This window comes from Hippoglossus stenolepis, chromosome 4 (assembly GCF_022539355.2).
Source record: "Hippoglossus stenolepis isolate QCI-W04-F060 chromosome 4, HSTE1.2, whole genome shotgun sequence".
In the NCBI taxonomy this organism is placed as follows: Eukaryota; Metazoa; Chordata; class Actinopteri; order Pleuronectiformes; family Pleuronectidae; genus Hippoglossus; species Hippoglossus stenolepis.
Window position 1 is genome coordinate 20,961,690 of NC_061486.1, and position 15,634 is coordinate 20,977,323.

A 15,634-nucleotide genomic window follows, 5' to 3' on the forward strand; every position below is an offset into this window, starting at 1 on the left:
ATCAATTACAATATCCCTGGTGCAAATATTGTTGTTTTGTTTGGGAGACCAACTTCCTTTCCAGGCCGTCCATCTTCAAAACTCAAAGTTAAACAAAATTCACCCAGTGGTTCATGGTTGCAAACAACATAACATTTATATGTGAATAAGAATCAAGAACTAATTTGATTTTGTCACCTGAGTAGAGACTCAACCAATTTTGCTAATCAAGATCTGTACACAGGTCCTGAGGAACATGATTGCATACCTACGTAAAAGTAAAGCCTTTCTTTTGGTGCGGCTCTAGAGGTAATTCAGTTCAATTCAATAGAATTTGTAATTGTATGGCATAGCATAGCATGCATTGTGTCATTGCATGAAGTAAATATCATCCAGTCACGTCCTTTGAATCATCCATCGGATCTGAAAATGAAAAAAATCTGGGTGTGCAGAGTCAAAAAGATGTGAGCGTCCCAACACGTCCAACCGAACAGTTGAGTAGCATTGTGGGAAATATAAGTGCCATGTTTTGACTAGAAAGACTAATGTGTGAAAGAAAAAAACTCATTAACCTGACATTGTAAATAGCTTATATGGAAGTAATAAACTACTGATACCTGATCTGCCATTTGTGGGGAATAGGCTTGAATGCTTTTTTCAGAGTAAGATTAGAAACATGATACCAATTCAGGTCTATGTGTCGAGCTGGAGTCAAGACATGGTTAGCCCGGTTAGCATAAAGATGGGAACCATGGGGAAACATTAAATCAGTGGATGTTGGATTTTTCTATATCAGGGGCCATGAATGGGCCAGAATTAACACAGAGGAGCCAATTATATGTCCAACATCTATGCACAGTTCCTGATTAAGTAAAGTGCACATTCAACTCATTCCTTGTTTACTCTTAGCTCTATAGCTTTGAGCAAAGCCACACATCACTGAATATTACTTGAAAATGGATCTTTGTTCAAGCACAATGTTTAATTTAAAAAGCCATAGAAAATGTGAATATATTGTATGTATTGTTTGTAAGTGACTATTTTCTTTTTTTTGATGACTACTGACAGGTCAGGGGCACTTCAGGGGCCAACTAGCTTAGTAAATGGGCAGGGGCCAGTGCCCCACTGGGTCTATCCCTGCATATAAGTGGATTATTCATTACCTTAGTTTAATGCAATGTTAATATTAAGCCTATGTGTATCAAAATCTGGGAAAATAAACTGATAACCCTAACCCTAACCCTATACTGCACAGAATTGCTGAGGAAAGAACTGTTGTTAGTCAAAAAGTAAGTCTCTAAAACCATTGATTTATTCAGTGACTGAATGTGCAAGATACGCTTCACATGCAGAACACCGTTCATGCATTACTGAGTCATTTGAAATATTTGTCTAAGGTTGCTAATGTGTTGCTAAGGTACTACGGTGCAACATGAAAACTCAAGACACTCCTGCTTGAAAGGCAAAAAGGTGAACTTGCTAATATAAGTTGGGGCTTGTTCAGGAAGCACTGTTCATAATCGGCACCTTTTTAAAACTACTCCTGAATTTATGAGTTCACCACTGGAGAGGAGCCAACGTGGGGGAGCTATGAGCCCTGCAGCGAATCTACCTGGCTGTGGGAGTTTGCCCACACTGACCTGTTTAGGAATGTGAATGGAGAATGAGTCCAGCTTTTGTGTGCGTGCTACACAATCAGTAGATCTTGATAAGAGACAACAAGCTTTAGTTGAGCAAAATATCTCTGGTTGAAAATAAGAAGTGAATCAACGTCAATGTGCTCATTAAGGTTCACGACCTGGTCAAAAATTATACCATGGAGAAGCCAGTATAATCCAACAAAGGATGACTCAGACACTGATCGTGCCAGAAACAAGAAAGTTTAACTTTGATTAAGAGTAAAATGTTTTATTTTCTTACTTTACAAAGATTAATGTAAACATGATGATTTAATCAGATTTTTTTAAACACTATAAATATTTTATTTTATTTTTTCAGCTTTCTTTAATGAGTCAGAGGAGAGTGTGTCTGGCATGCAGCACACTGCCCACTCACCCAACTATATGTAGTATATGCTCTTCAAGGGGAACCACTGGGGCAACCAAGCTCACATTACATTTCATTCATGAAATTTCAATAAAATTATGAATTTTCATTTATTTTCATCCACTGAGAGATGTCAGTCAGACAGGCAGAGACTCGTGCTGCTACCTGTATTTCAGATTGGGGAAAAGAGAGGATTAGTTGGGTGTCATCAATGTAGCTGTGGTAGGAAAAGCCATGTGAGTGAATGACGAGAGAGTTGGTGTAGAGATGAGGAGAGGACCCAGGACGGAACCTTGAGGGACCCCAGTAGTGAGAGGACAAGGTGACACAGATCCTCTCCAAGTTCCATGTAGTGGGGTCTAGAATGGGCAGCGGCCCCCCAGGCACCACACCAAACTAAAACCTCTCCCCAGGTCTCAAACAGACACACTCACACACACTCAGACCTCTGACCGCCTGCCTGATAAAAAAAAAAAAATCAGCCAATTAGAGGGCAGAAGAAAAGTGTTTTGTTGGGGTTTTATGGCGGCTATATGTTTAGGTTGCATGCATAGAATATGTTTGAGGTTCGGGTAAGGATCACAAACGTGGACTGGTTATGGTTACAGGGAGGAACAGGTTGCAGTAAGATGAAACACATATCAACAGAGGACTCGACACTGGCTCTGAGGATTCTGATGACAGAATCCATTCAACAAGCATCCATGTAGCCACTGCAAGAGAGAGACGACTGGGGTTATTGCAGCTCACCTATTAAGACCAAACTAGACTAAGAAGAACTGATGGTCACTGTGATGTGGACAAATCTGAACAGAAAAAGATGATGAAAAAAAATGTATTAAATGAGAAAACAATAATTGTAAAATTAGTTTGCAGTTTAAACCATTCTATATTATTGGAATCCATATGGTGTTGAGGTATAAAAACAATTGCTGTCAAAAGTAAACTAAACTTCCTTTTCATTTAAAGTGTTTGGTTCAAGCAGTTCAAGTTCAAGTTATTGCCTGTAGGTAAATCTATATATGTGTATATGCATTGTAATGTCTCCTATAGACCATGGTTCACACATAACATTAATACATGATGTGTCTATAAAAATTATCCCCCTGTACCCCCTGGAAAGAATAACTTTATACAGCCCATGTTTTTAGATGGCAACAGGCAGTTGTCTTTACAGTCATTTAATTGTGGTCAACTTCCTCTTTCTGAGGCTTGGAAAACAGTTAGCTCAAGATCAAAGATTCCTCTGCAATACAAGAAATTATATTGTGAATTGAATATTGAAAATTCCAGATTTATATTTTATGTTTATCACTCAAAAAAGATAATTATGGAGGTCAAAATAATTAGTAATTATTTGTGTAAAGGCCATCATAGAAAAAAACAAGCATTTTAGATTATAATCTGTCCAAACTCTTACACAAACTCCATTACAGAAACAAAGTATTTTCCTCAGTTCAAACAGTAAAATGACACTGCTTTATGTCTAATCTCTTTATCCGGAGTTAAACCTAGTCAAACAAGAGAGGGGGGAAAATTATTTCATGTCGACAGGTTGAGAACTACTGTATGTCACCCGATGACACGAGGAAGCTGAGCAGGATCTATTCACACTCCCCTCCTCCTCCACTCGGAAATGTGTTTTTCAAATTTTTCCTCCGTCCTCTGGAGTTTTATCTTCACTGGTCATGAATAGTTTTTTACTTGCTCACCGTAAATCTGAGTTTAAATGTGAACACACAAGTGTGAGGTCACAAGTCGTTTGGAAGGCAGTGGTGACTCAATATGCAACTTACACATGTCCAGTGTGTAAACATAGAAATGTTGGATCTGGCATTTTAACATTAGAAATGAAAAATCTTTCCATATTCATAGATGAACGCTCTGGTGTGTAATTTTAAGGATTTATAAGTAATTATTCAAACTTTTTCCGATGTAGAACATTTCTGGAGGGCATCATCATCATAAGCTGTGTGCCTTTTTTTTCTCTTTTCAAAAATGTATTGTCACCATCAACACAGACGACAGCTGCAAAAATCTGGTGACTAAATTCAGTCTTGGGCTAATGCTGGGTTCTGAAACTGGCCCGCATGGGTTGGTCTACGTTCAGTAGCGGTGCAGGAGGGAAACACCTGCATGTTCTTCAAGGTTCACTGAACAGCAACGCTCCAAAAACACATGCAGACACTTTGATGAGATTGGCCTTGATACGTCTGTTTGTTTTCAGTGCCAAACTGAATGATAAGCTCGAACTGATTTGCCGAGTTTGAATCATATTTTGAATTGTAGGTTTTAAGTAAATTACACTTATTTCGTCTGTGATATACAGATGAATATGTTATATATCTTTGACTGATCCTTACAGTCATTAATGATAAGAAAGCAATGCATTACATCAGTTTGAAGATGTAAAGATGTAACGCAGGTTAGTGTGAGCCTATTCCTGATAATGCACGGAGGCTAAAATTACTCTGCCACATCCATAACTCTGCCACCATCCCTTTCTGATCTTCAAAAGACAGAGAGAAAAGAATATGAATTGCAATTTCAAGCTTAATGGCAGCAAGTCCATCACTCCACAATGTCACTCGAACGTTTTGGGAGTGATGCAGTGAGTGTGGCTCAGTGTAGACAGCAGAGGCAAAGCGGTTTTTGAAGATGTGAGAGCTCTGCTTTGTGATTGTTCATAACTGTGTTCATGTAACAGTTGTATAGGTTTGCTTCGGCAGTGTGCGTCTGTCAGAGTGTAGATAACCGGCCTGGAGGAGTGTGTGAAAGAGAGAGTGGAGGCGTAGAAAGAGAACGACTGAAACATGAAAAGTGAGCAACAGTTGTCTCTCAGTGTGAGGCTCATTTGACAGTTTGGCCTGTGGGCTGGGTCTTAGCACTGATTGTATCTCTGCTGCTTTCAGTAGACGTTGAGGACCTGGGCCCCTATCTTCATCTACTGACCCACAGACACAGGATCCCTATCTCAGCCTCATGCCAACTGCAAGCGCCTGCAACGGCACTGTGGGTCATGAATAACTCCAATACTGACTACCTGATATTTAAAAAGACATGTGAGGTGACTCCTTCAGAAGTGTAACCCCGCGTTCAAACACTTTGTCAGCACTGACTCGTTTAAAAAAATGAATTACAATGGCAAAGACAAAAGACAGCTTAACACTGTCAAAGGTAAACATATCAAATCAGATAACATCTTGTGATGCATAAAGGAGAAGCTGCTTGAGGCCTTTTTGCAGAGGACACAACAGTGCACACACATTCCTCTAGAGGTCCTCCAAGAGCTGTCCTGCTGACATGTGGTCAGTTTTGAAAAAAATAAGTTGTGTATATAGAAGTGCAACAGTTTATGTGTCCATTCAGATTCACTATAGATTCAGGGTTGAATATCATCATGTTGAATCTGGGGGTGTTCTTAAAAAATGTAAATTGGTTAATGAGGCAGAGGGAAACACAGCAGACTAAGTGAAGGCTGGTGAGTCCAGTAGTCACTTATAATAATTTTAATAGCAAGTGACTCCTATTGAAAACAGACAATTAAAATCTGAGATTCTCATGATGGTTATGTAAGATTAGATTTTAAAAACTTTGAAATGAGAACATTCTATCTGAAAAATGGAAGGATGTAAGGTGAGATTTATTCTTGGTGGAGATTTATAAGTAGATTTTAGTCAGTTTTATATTTGAGAATTTATTTAATCAAATTAATGGTAATTATATACGGAATATAGTATACATATTGTATTCTCCTGCTCCTGTCTTACCCCCAGCCCTATACAGTACGTTATAGTTAAGGCTTGGAGGAATACTTTATAGAACCAATAATCATAACAGTAATAATAGTATCTAATCATTCTTCAGGCAAATAGGAGTACAACTAAAGAAAGTCGATTAAAAGCTGCACTAACTAATTTTATAATATAATAATATATAATATATATAACACAAAGGTCAAATTACTAGGTGCAATGTGACAGTTGTCGCATAGTGAGAAACCTGCACCAACTGTGCAGTTCCACTCATCACTTCAGGGACTTGTAGTGTCGCTCAGTTTATGGTTTTGGCTTTAGAGAGGGAAACTTTAATGTTTTACAAACTCCCTTTCGGTGGGCACCAGTTTTTCCTGCTCAGCCCCAAACAGCAGACACACACAGTCAGCAGCTATGATGAACACAGTGGAGGGATGATGATATAAACAAATGTAAGACAGTGGAGAATAAGGAAATCAAACGTTGGTCTAGAAACATGACTCCACTTTAATGCCATGTCAGCTGAATGTGTATATAGGACATTTTGATAATATGGTGATTAAATGTCATTGTTGCTGTACATACAGCTTGTTTCACTTCCTACAAATGGCCAACAGAGAATGGACTCCAACAAATAAAGAACTTTTTTTTTACATTTCTTGAAGGCTGCATAGGTTCTTCTACACAGAGCAGATAAGGTCAGTTTAGGTAAAGTAAGGTTAGATATTTAGTTGTGATGGTTGAGGTAAGGGTCTATGGAATGCATTAAGTACCCAGATTAGTGTCGCTCATTCATTTGATTAATTGTGTGTGTGTGTGTGTGTTTGCATGCCAGGCTCTCATGGTTGGCCTGTGAGTACATGCCAGGCCTTACAGGACCTACAAACACGCTTCAACCTGCAGGGCAAACAAATCTTCTCTGGGGGCTATGGCTTCACTTTAATCTTTTACCGACTGACTCAACATGTGCCTCTCTCTCTCTCTCTCTCTCTCTCTCTCTCTCTCTCTCTCTCTCTCTCTCTCTCTCTCTCTCTCTCTCTCTCTCTCTCTCTCTCTCTCTCTCTCTCTCTCTCTCTCTCTCTCTCTCTCTCTCTCTCCCTCCCTCCCTCCCTCTCTCTCTCTCTCTCTCTCTCTCTCTCTCTCTCTCTCTCTCTCTCTCTCTCTCTCTCTCTCTCTCTCTCTCTCTCTCTCTCTCTCTCTCTCTCTCTCTCTCTCTCTCTCTCTCTCTCTCTAGTGCATACATAGTAGCCTTAGCAATCATGTGCACGTTGTGCAAGTCATGCCGAACCGTGAGATGACAGTGCTGGTTGGCACTCCACCTGTGCAGAGGATCCAGACATGAGCTCAGCCGTCCTGACAGAAACACTCAGAGGAGAGAAAGTGCTTGCACAGCTGCTGCTGTAAAATAACTGGTCAAACAGAGTGAAGACAAAAGAAAATCCAGCAGCTAGTGTTACTTGTGACACTCTGAGAGGCTAAGCTTGGAAGTTCACAAGTTCATTAAACTAATGAGACAGTGAAATGAATAGTTAGCCCTCACTCAATGCTTAACAAAATGTAAAAATATAATCATAACAGCTGAAAGAAGTATGAAACACACCCGGAAAGTCCCCTGAGACAATTGCCTATGTTAATATTTATCTCACACACAATGAAATGACTTGTGCGCAGAGAGATGTTAAAATCACTCATCTTTGATTGAAGGTCCTTCAATCTTTCATGAACAGTGTTTGTTTTATATGTAGCACAACAAGGAGCAGCACATAGTGATGGAAACAGAAAGAAAATGAAGACAAACCAAAGAAAGATTATAATTCACGGTGTATATTCACCTGCTACTAATAACTGAAAATCCAAGAGAAACAAATGAAAGAGCATCAACCCATCTGTCTCCCTGCTCACCAGGCCATGGTCAAGCACACTCCCTGGCCACTTTATTAGAAATACTTCTACCTTCAGATTGGATGCAGTACAGGCCGTTCAGGCCATTTAATGTTCAGCTTTCCCTCCATTTCAACATTACCTTTGTGGGTGAAGTCAAAGTTATTTGGTGTTGTTGTATTGGTCTGGGTTATATTGAGCTTTGCTTAAAATATTCTGATTCCTTCATGTTTGGAAATGAGTGGACACAATTACAACCTGAAAAGTGCCATAAAAGTCTATCAATGCTTAAAATGATTATCTAAAGGTTCAGTGTGTAGGATTTAGTGGCATCTAGTGGTGAAATTGTATATTGTGAGCAGCTGTAACCCCAATCGCCTCACCATCCCAACCCAAGTGTGTAGGAGAATCAATGGTGGCCTTAAAATAACGTAAAAACAGAAATGGCTTTCTTTAGAGCCTCTAGAGCCAGTGTTTGGTTTGTCCATTCTGGGCTACTGTAGAAACATGGTGATGCGTCATGACTTACAGGATGCAGACTACAGACAACAATATTATGAATATCTTATCTCTCTTCTCTAGGATCTTCCTAAAACCTACACACCGGGCCCTTAAGATTCAACTTTTGTGCTGAATAAGAATTTACAAGCCAACCTAATAATGATAGCAATAGTAACAAAGTGAGTAATACCCTCTGCTCTGAGTCGTGGTGTAATGAAGCCAAGCACATTTACTCTAGTGCAGTTATTAGGTATTTAAAATGAACATTTAAATGATTTCTTAAGGCATTTTTAGTTGATAGTACAGTAAGAGAGAATAAAGGAAGAACACACTAACAGATTATTTTTATTTTTATTCGACTATATACACTTCAACTTCACTACATTTGACAGGGAAACGTTTGTCCTTTTTACTACTTTAAATTCATTAGACTGCTTCACATTCTAGTTAAGTTACAATCTTGAAATCATAAAATCATCTCATAAAATATAATGTAGAGTTTATACTATTATGTTTTATGAAACGCCTCTTTGAATAAGTTCTGGCTTTTGTGAACTTGCGGCCAGTTCCCTCTGCAGAGCTTACTATTATAAAGACTCAAAGGCAACTCCAGTCTGAGAATTTCATTATTTCAAATCTCAAGATGAATTTCCATCACAACTTTTACTTAAGTAACATTTTGTTTTCAGGACATTTTGGCAGTATTTTTTTACTGAATTAAACAAATGGCATATTCCCCACCTTATGGCCTTGGTTTGTTTCTGACCAGTGTTTGGGGTCCTCTGTGTCGAAACCACCTCAAGCAGGATCTGCAGCAGCAGGATCAACACGTGTCTTCAAGCTAAACTCATCTCATCCTTTGACACAGAGGATGCTGCAGTCCTGCAGTGCAAGCAAAAGCACTGCAAATGTATAAAATATAAACAAACACATGGCCTGAAATGACAAGACACAAAACATAGTAATAGCTTTAGGTTTCATAGTTCAAAAATTAAATGTAATATCTTGAATCCTTTAAGACATCCCCCAGGGTGGCAGCCATATTCAGGAAGTTATGGAACTTCCCTTTTTGGTTTCTGAGTAAGAGTGTGAGTAACTGTGCCAGGTGTTTTCACAATTTATCTTGGTTAAACATCAGCTTCCCACAGAACTGCCCAGGCCACGTTACCACATGCACAGGGCAGGTACACAGGTTGCTCACATGCTGCACGGACTTGTCCCACTATCCTATTATTACAGAGGAACACCGAACAAGGGCGAAAACAGATTTTTATGAAACTTCAGCATTCTACCCGCAGATGAGTCATAGGCCAGATTAGGTCAGGAGGCAGCGTGAAGCTTTGAAGTTAAAAAGCCTGAGTAGTTTATCAAAAACGTTTGTGGTTGTTATGCAAGTGAGAATAAGTTTGTGTGAAAGAGTGACTCATATTTTAATGGTGGGTGGTTTATCATTAGTATGTGACTGTGTAACAGAAGGTTAGGTATGTACTGGACACACGCTTTGAACTTTAAATGTCCTTATATGTCAGAACAGTGTTATTAGGTATTTATTAATTGAGAACGTTAAAGGGGTTGGATAGTTAAGTCAGGTATGAGGAAGCAGTGTGTTGTTGGATCGCTTCAGTAACAGAGCAGCAAGGTGCGTTACAACCACCCGTGACTCAAAAACATTGCCCTGGGCTGCAGTGAAAGTATTCAACAGCAACACAAAAACTCATTTCATGAACATAACCTGCACCTCTAAACAAGTGAGGACTTGTAAAGCTACTGACAAAGTACACCATGACTTAACACTCTGCACACGCTGTACAACCTGTTTCATATTCTATCAAGACATAGTGGTGCACACAGTGTTTCGTTTGTCTATCATCGGTCAGAACCTGTGTTTCATTGTGTGTATGTGTGTATAGAGGCAAACCCACTACTTAAACTGTTGCCAACAGCCTTGACAAGTTAAACGTCACAATAGTAAAGCAGACTGATTAAGAATAAAGAGTAAATAAAAGAATTTCAACAGAACTTCCATGAGTGTCCCAAACAATAAAGGGACAGACACTTTTCAAATTCATATACACTACTGTCCCCTGGTGGTAAAACCTCATGACTACAACCTGAGCAAATAACGACCTTGTAGGAATATTCAGAAACACTCGATGGCGCCAGAGAGCTTGACAAAAGCTGTTCACCACTGCCCTCAAAGCACCACACCTCACTTAAAATGCAGCTTGATGGGAGGATGATGCAAGAGAGGCTGTAGGTTTGGTTGTAGCAGCCATTGGAGACGTGGTTTCACGGTCCTGATCAGCCAAACACGTACTCGCAAACTGCATTGAGAGGATTTTAATGAAAAATCGGGGGATGGATTAGAAGCCAAAGTTTGAATATTCCCCAAATAAAAGCCAGACTTCATCATTAGGTGCTGAGAAGTCTGTGTTTGCTGTTCAGCTCCTTTGGATCAGGTTATATCATATTTTTTGTGTAGAAGTGCAGAAGGGCAGAAGGGCAGAAGGGCAGAAGGTAGAGCTGTCCTTTAGGCAACACAAGGCAAGCTCTATAAATACAGTATATCTCAAACCCGGGGTAAAGTCTACCGAGCTCTACGTGAAGATTCAAATGAAAAGAAGGTAGAAGGGTGAAGATAACAGGCTTACAGCACAACACATACATGAAATGACTCTTTCACAAAGGATGTGTTGTACATGTGAAAGGCAGAAAAGGGGCTGCTTTGGAAATGAAATACTGGCCCAATGAGGGTATTCCATCATCCAAAGGCATAAATACTCAATTCAGATATCATATATATTACAAGCAGGCGAGCTGCGAGGTCTGACTGTCTCGTAGACATTTAAGAAGGACTAGCACACATCCATAACAACAGGCCATTCAGAGCTTTAGACCAGCAGAGGAACCTGAAAGTCTGCGACAGACAGTGGTTTGAGGAGAGATATGAGGATACTGAGGCAGACCTGGGGCAAGGCGTTCAAAGTCACCAGTGTTACAGGTTGCAAAAGCAGGACACGTGTTTCTCCCTGAGTTAGATTGTGAGGAACTGTTCACTCGTCTTGGGTTTAAATTAGTGCTGTTAATCGATTAAAAAAATGAATCAAGTTAATCACGTCAATAGGCTGTGATTAATCATGATTAATCATACAATTAAAATACTACTATTTACAAATACGGTGTTTGAATAAAGAAATGTATAACAAACTGGTTAGGGCTTTTTTAAACTTTATTTTACATCTCAGCCAATTATAATATCTTAATTCACTGAGCAACAACACCCATAAAATGCTAACTTAATTAGCAGACAACCACATCAAGTACAAAAATAACTGCTGGCCTGTAAATAATTTGTAAAATGACATTTTACCCACATGAATTTTACATTGAGTAGGCTTAAGGTTTAAAAAGAAAATGAATGCCATGGTATCTTTGAAGAGACAAAGTAAACAGTCCCTTTTCAAACTCTACAATGAATAACATTACTTGATACTTGTGAACTTGTGTCAAATGGCTCCAGTCATGAAGTCTTCCTTTGCTTTTGGCTAATGCACCATCAAACCCGCTGTCACGGAGAGACACTGTGATCGTCCGCTGTATAATGTGTGTAGCACAAGGCATATGCTCGAATGGTAGACTCCTTGCTGCCGCTACCATATTACGAGCACTATCTGTTCCAATAGTGATGACCCTGTCCGTTATCCCCCACGTCAAGAAACTGGCGAGCGCATGCTTCGGCGAAATGCCTCGCCTCTGTTTTCACTACACCTAACGCAAACGAGTGCAGCTGCCAATTATCATCTATTAGATGAGCTGTTATGCCGAGGTAGTTATGGTTGCTTACTGATGTCCAGTGGTCTCCTGTCAGTGCAATAAATGAAGCTCGTGCCAGCTGCTCCACTTTCGTTGCCTTTTCACTTCCATAGACTTCATGGATTCTTGTGACAATAGTTCCCCTCGAAGGCGTTTTGTAGGATGAGTCCCCTGAGGCGATCTGGATAATGTCTCGAAGCCCCTTGTCTTCAACTATGTTGATGGGTCTGCAGTCTAGTGCGACCCATTTAGCGATAGCATTAGTTAGCTTAGTTGTTGTCGTTTTGTTGACAGAGCCGGCTCTGCTGCACTCCGCCAGTGTAGCTTGACGAGCACGGCTTGATCTCGTCTCGGTGTTAGCGTCTGTGTTAGCAAAGATGTGCTTTGCACGAAGATGGTACTTCAGACTCGTACTACGGTGGAAAGACAGTTCATCGCTGCAGTATGTACACACAACTTTGGTTTTATCTAAACTCCCATTCCGAAGCTTTTTAAATTTAAATTAGCCGTTAAGCACACCGGGGTCCGTCTCCTCACTCATCACTTCACTACTTCTTCACCCACAGGCAGGTAAACATCCGCGCTGGAGGACTGCGGCAGGAAATTGTGGTCAGACTTGGTGATATGATTAATTTGCGTTAAAAAATAAATAACGCGTTAAGGTTCCCAGATTAACCGCATGCGTTAACGCGTTAACGTTAACAGCCTTAGTTTAAATATAAAATAAATAAAAGAGGTTTTACATGTAAAACCTGCTCAAATCATGGTGCTGTGCTTTACTTTTTTAAATACAGTTTAGAAAGTCTCTATGCTGATTTGGTGTCTTTCTTGAATTGGTTGTGACGCTTACACTCGAGTTTTGTAGTATTGTTGTTAATGACCATATGAATGACAGTAGGCTACTTTTTTGCTGGAATCGGCAGTGGTTGGTCTTTCTATTTTGGGTTTTTTCAAAATGTCAACCACAGTGTATATTTAGGTAACTATAGTATTCGTAACACCCAGTTATGGTGGCGGCTGAGTTCTTGGATTTTGAAGCATGTAGTCACTGGAACGCGACGCACAGTTTAGCACTGATTGACAGGTGTCGTGCTGACTCTAAGGAGTCATGTTTAAAGCACCTATGTTGTTCATTAATAAATAATACTATTACCAGAAGAGATAAACAGGACCATTAAATGTGGAGTATTAAAAAGTAGTTCCTATTGATTTAATAACTTTTCATTACGTTGATTGATTGATTTAATAACTTTTCATTACGTTGATTGATTGATTTATTGTTGGCAGCAAGAAGAATAACTTAATCTAAAAAAAAAAAAACGCTCAAATTAGTTCTACTAACAACATAGTAACATAACAACTAACATAATTACAGCTATAAGTATCGCGGTTATTATTTTCATTGTAACAACCCGTCTGTGCACAACTGACAACAGTGTTCCCGGTCACCCTATCGTCGCTCCCCTCTCCCCAACCCTTTGAAGCAGAAGGCCGCCCACATTTAGCTCAGTTTAGTAGGTTTTTTCCTGTTATTACTTTTTCTATATTGGAAGGTCCTTACTATGTTAAGTGCCTTGAAATTATGTATGTTGCGATTTGGAGCATGACTGTGACTCCTCCTCCCTGGAGGAGGAGTCACAGTCCAGTTTAATAGTCCACTCCAGCTTAATAATCAACCCTCAACCAAAACTTAGAATTCAATTGAAAGTAGCCTTACTCCCCTTTATTTCTGGTCTTGTTTTTAAAGTCATCCTCCTAAAAGTTAGTGCTGCATTTAACAGCATTCAAAGATTAAATGTTCAGAGACTGAAACATGTTATTGGGATTGAATGAACCATCTGTGAAGCCAGATTAAACTAATCAGGTCGTCCAACTTCAGGAATTCTATCTTATAGACATAAAGGTCTGGATGAGCTGTAATTTCTTCCTTGTAAATTCAGACAAAACTGTTTTATATTTAACATAACTGTATTATACTTGGCTCAACACACCACAAAGACATTATCTGATAAGATGGTTACTTGATGTTGATGGATGGTATTACCTTGGCCTCCACCACTGTAAACTTCTTGACCAGTGTGTGCCCTTTGACTCACATGTAACACTCCTGGACAGTCTATAGCACAGCCTTCTTCCTCCTACACAACATGCAAGCTTACACAAGATCCCCTCCACTGATGAAAGTCAAGTCGATACATTTACTCAAGTAATTGAGTTTAATTAAAATATGAATTAATAATGTAAATATTTGTATCTATTTCAATGATTTCTATTCTAAGCTATGTTATACTACAATCAAATTTCAGGTGTTGCACTTGCACTTGCTGATTTGGGTGGAATGACAAACTTGAAACTTTGAACAGTTACTGTGACCTGATTGGTGGTGGGATGAGCATGAGAGAGAAGCGAAAAGGACACATTACATTTAAATATATGTCTTTCCATTTCGTTTACATTGTGAGATGTGTGCAACAGTTACGCAACGTGTTTGACAATTGTGTCAGGAAATCTTTGATGGATGTAAAAAAAATCGGACATATTTGTGGTGACATCTTTGAGTGTGTACGATTTGGTTCAAATAATAAAACAACTTCCTTTATACTTTTATTTATCTATTTCTTTGAGGCTGGCGGACTTGTAAACACTCAGCCGATTGCTATTCTATTTCTGGAACAAAGAGTACCAAAAGACGTTCATTGTTATGACATCAAATCCATTCAGGTCTGCCTCCACTGTCACGCTATGTTCCTAAATCTATTCTAGATAATATACGTGATTTTCTCTGTCAGCCCATCAAAGACGGCAGACTGAATGCTGAGCTATGTTAATTATGATAAGTGTTCCGCTATTGTCAAAGCAACTGGTCTGGCAAAGGAGTCGTCTCTCTGTACATAATTATTAAACATGTTTCTAAGTCTTGCATTGAAGACACTCGCTGGGCCTCTGGTACAATACTGGAGGTGTTGAACTGAGATGTGGTACCTTGGCTCTGGTTGTAGAGTAGAAACTTGACGCTTCCACTCAATTCCAGGAGAATATGAAGTTCACTTTTAATCTTATTGTCCATTATATCAGAACTTTACATGCTACACAGGCCTTTCTGTAAAATGTCTGCAGAAGGTCTTGATTGTTTTCTATGTCTGATGGGACTTCAGTTATTTAATTTACTTTTACTTTTCTCAGTTTGTGTTATGCTGTGTCTCATGCATGTTTGTACAAACAGTACTCACACGCCCATGTGTATGATGAAAGCTCCTCAGATTAGCTTTGGTTGAACTGTTTTTGCACAGAGTGAAGACTGTGCAGTTCATCCTCCATTACTTACACTGCAGTTCATCTCAATCAATCTAACTGTGTACAAAGACCACGTATTGTGGCCCTAAGTGAATTCTTCACATAAAAATCCATTTCTTGCCTTTTACACACGTGTGTTGGGCGGGTGGTGTCTCTCAGGTGTTCATTATGATCTGAAAATTGTAATTATTCTCCTCCTCAGTTCTTTGTTCACTTGGCCAACTTTTGACACATGAAACATTTCCATCTCTTGAAGATTCCTGTATAGGGTTAGGTAATTTATGCTGGTAATTTAGATTATCTGCATGTCTGTGGACTGTGGGAGGAAGATAAGATAAATATCCATTATCATTTATTTCTAAATT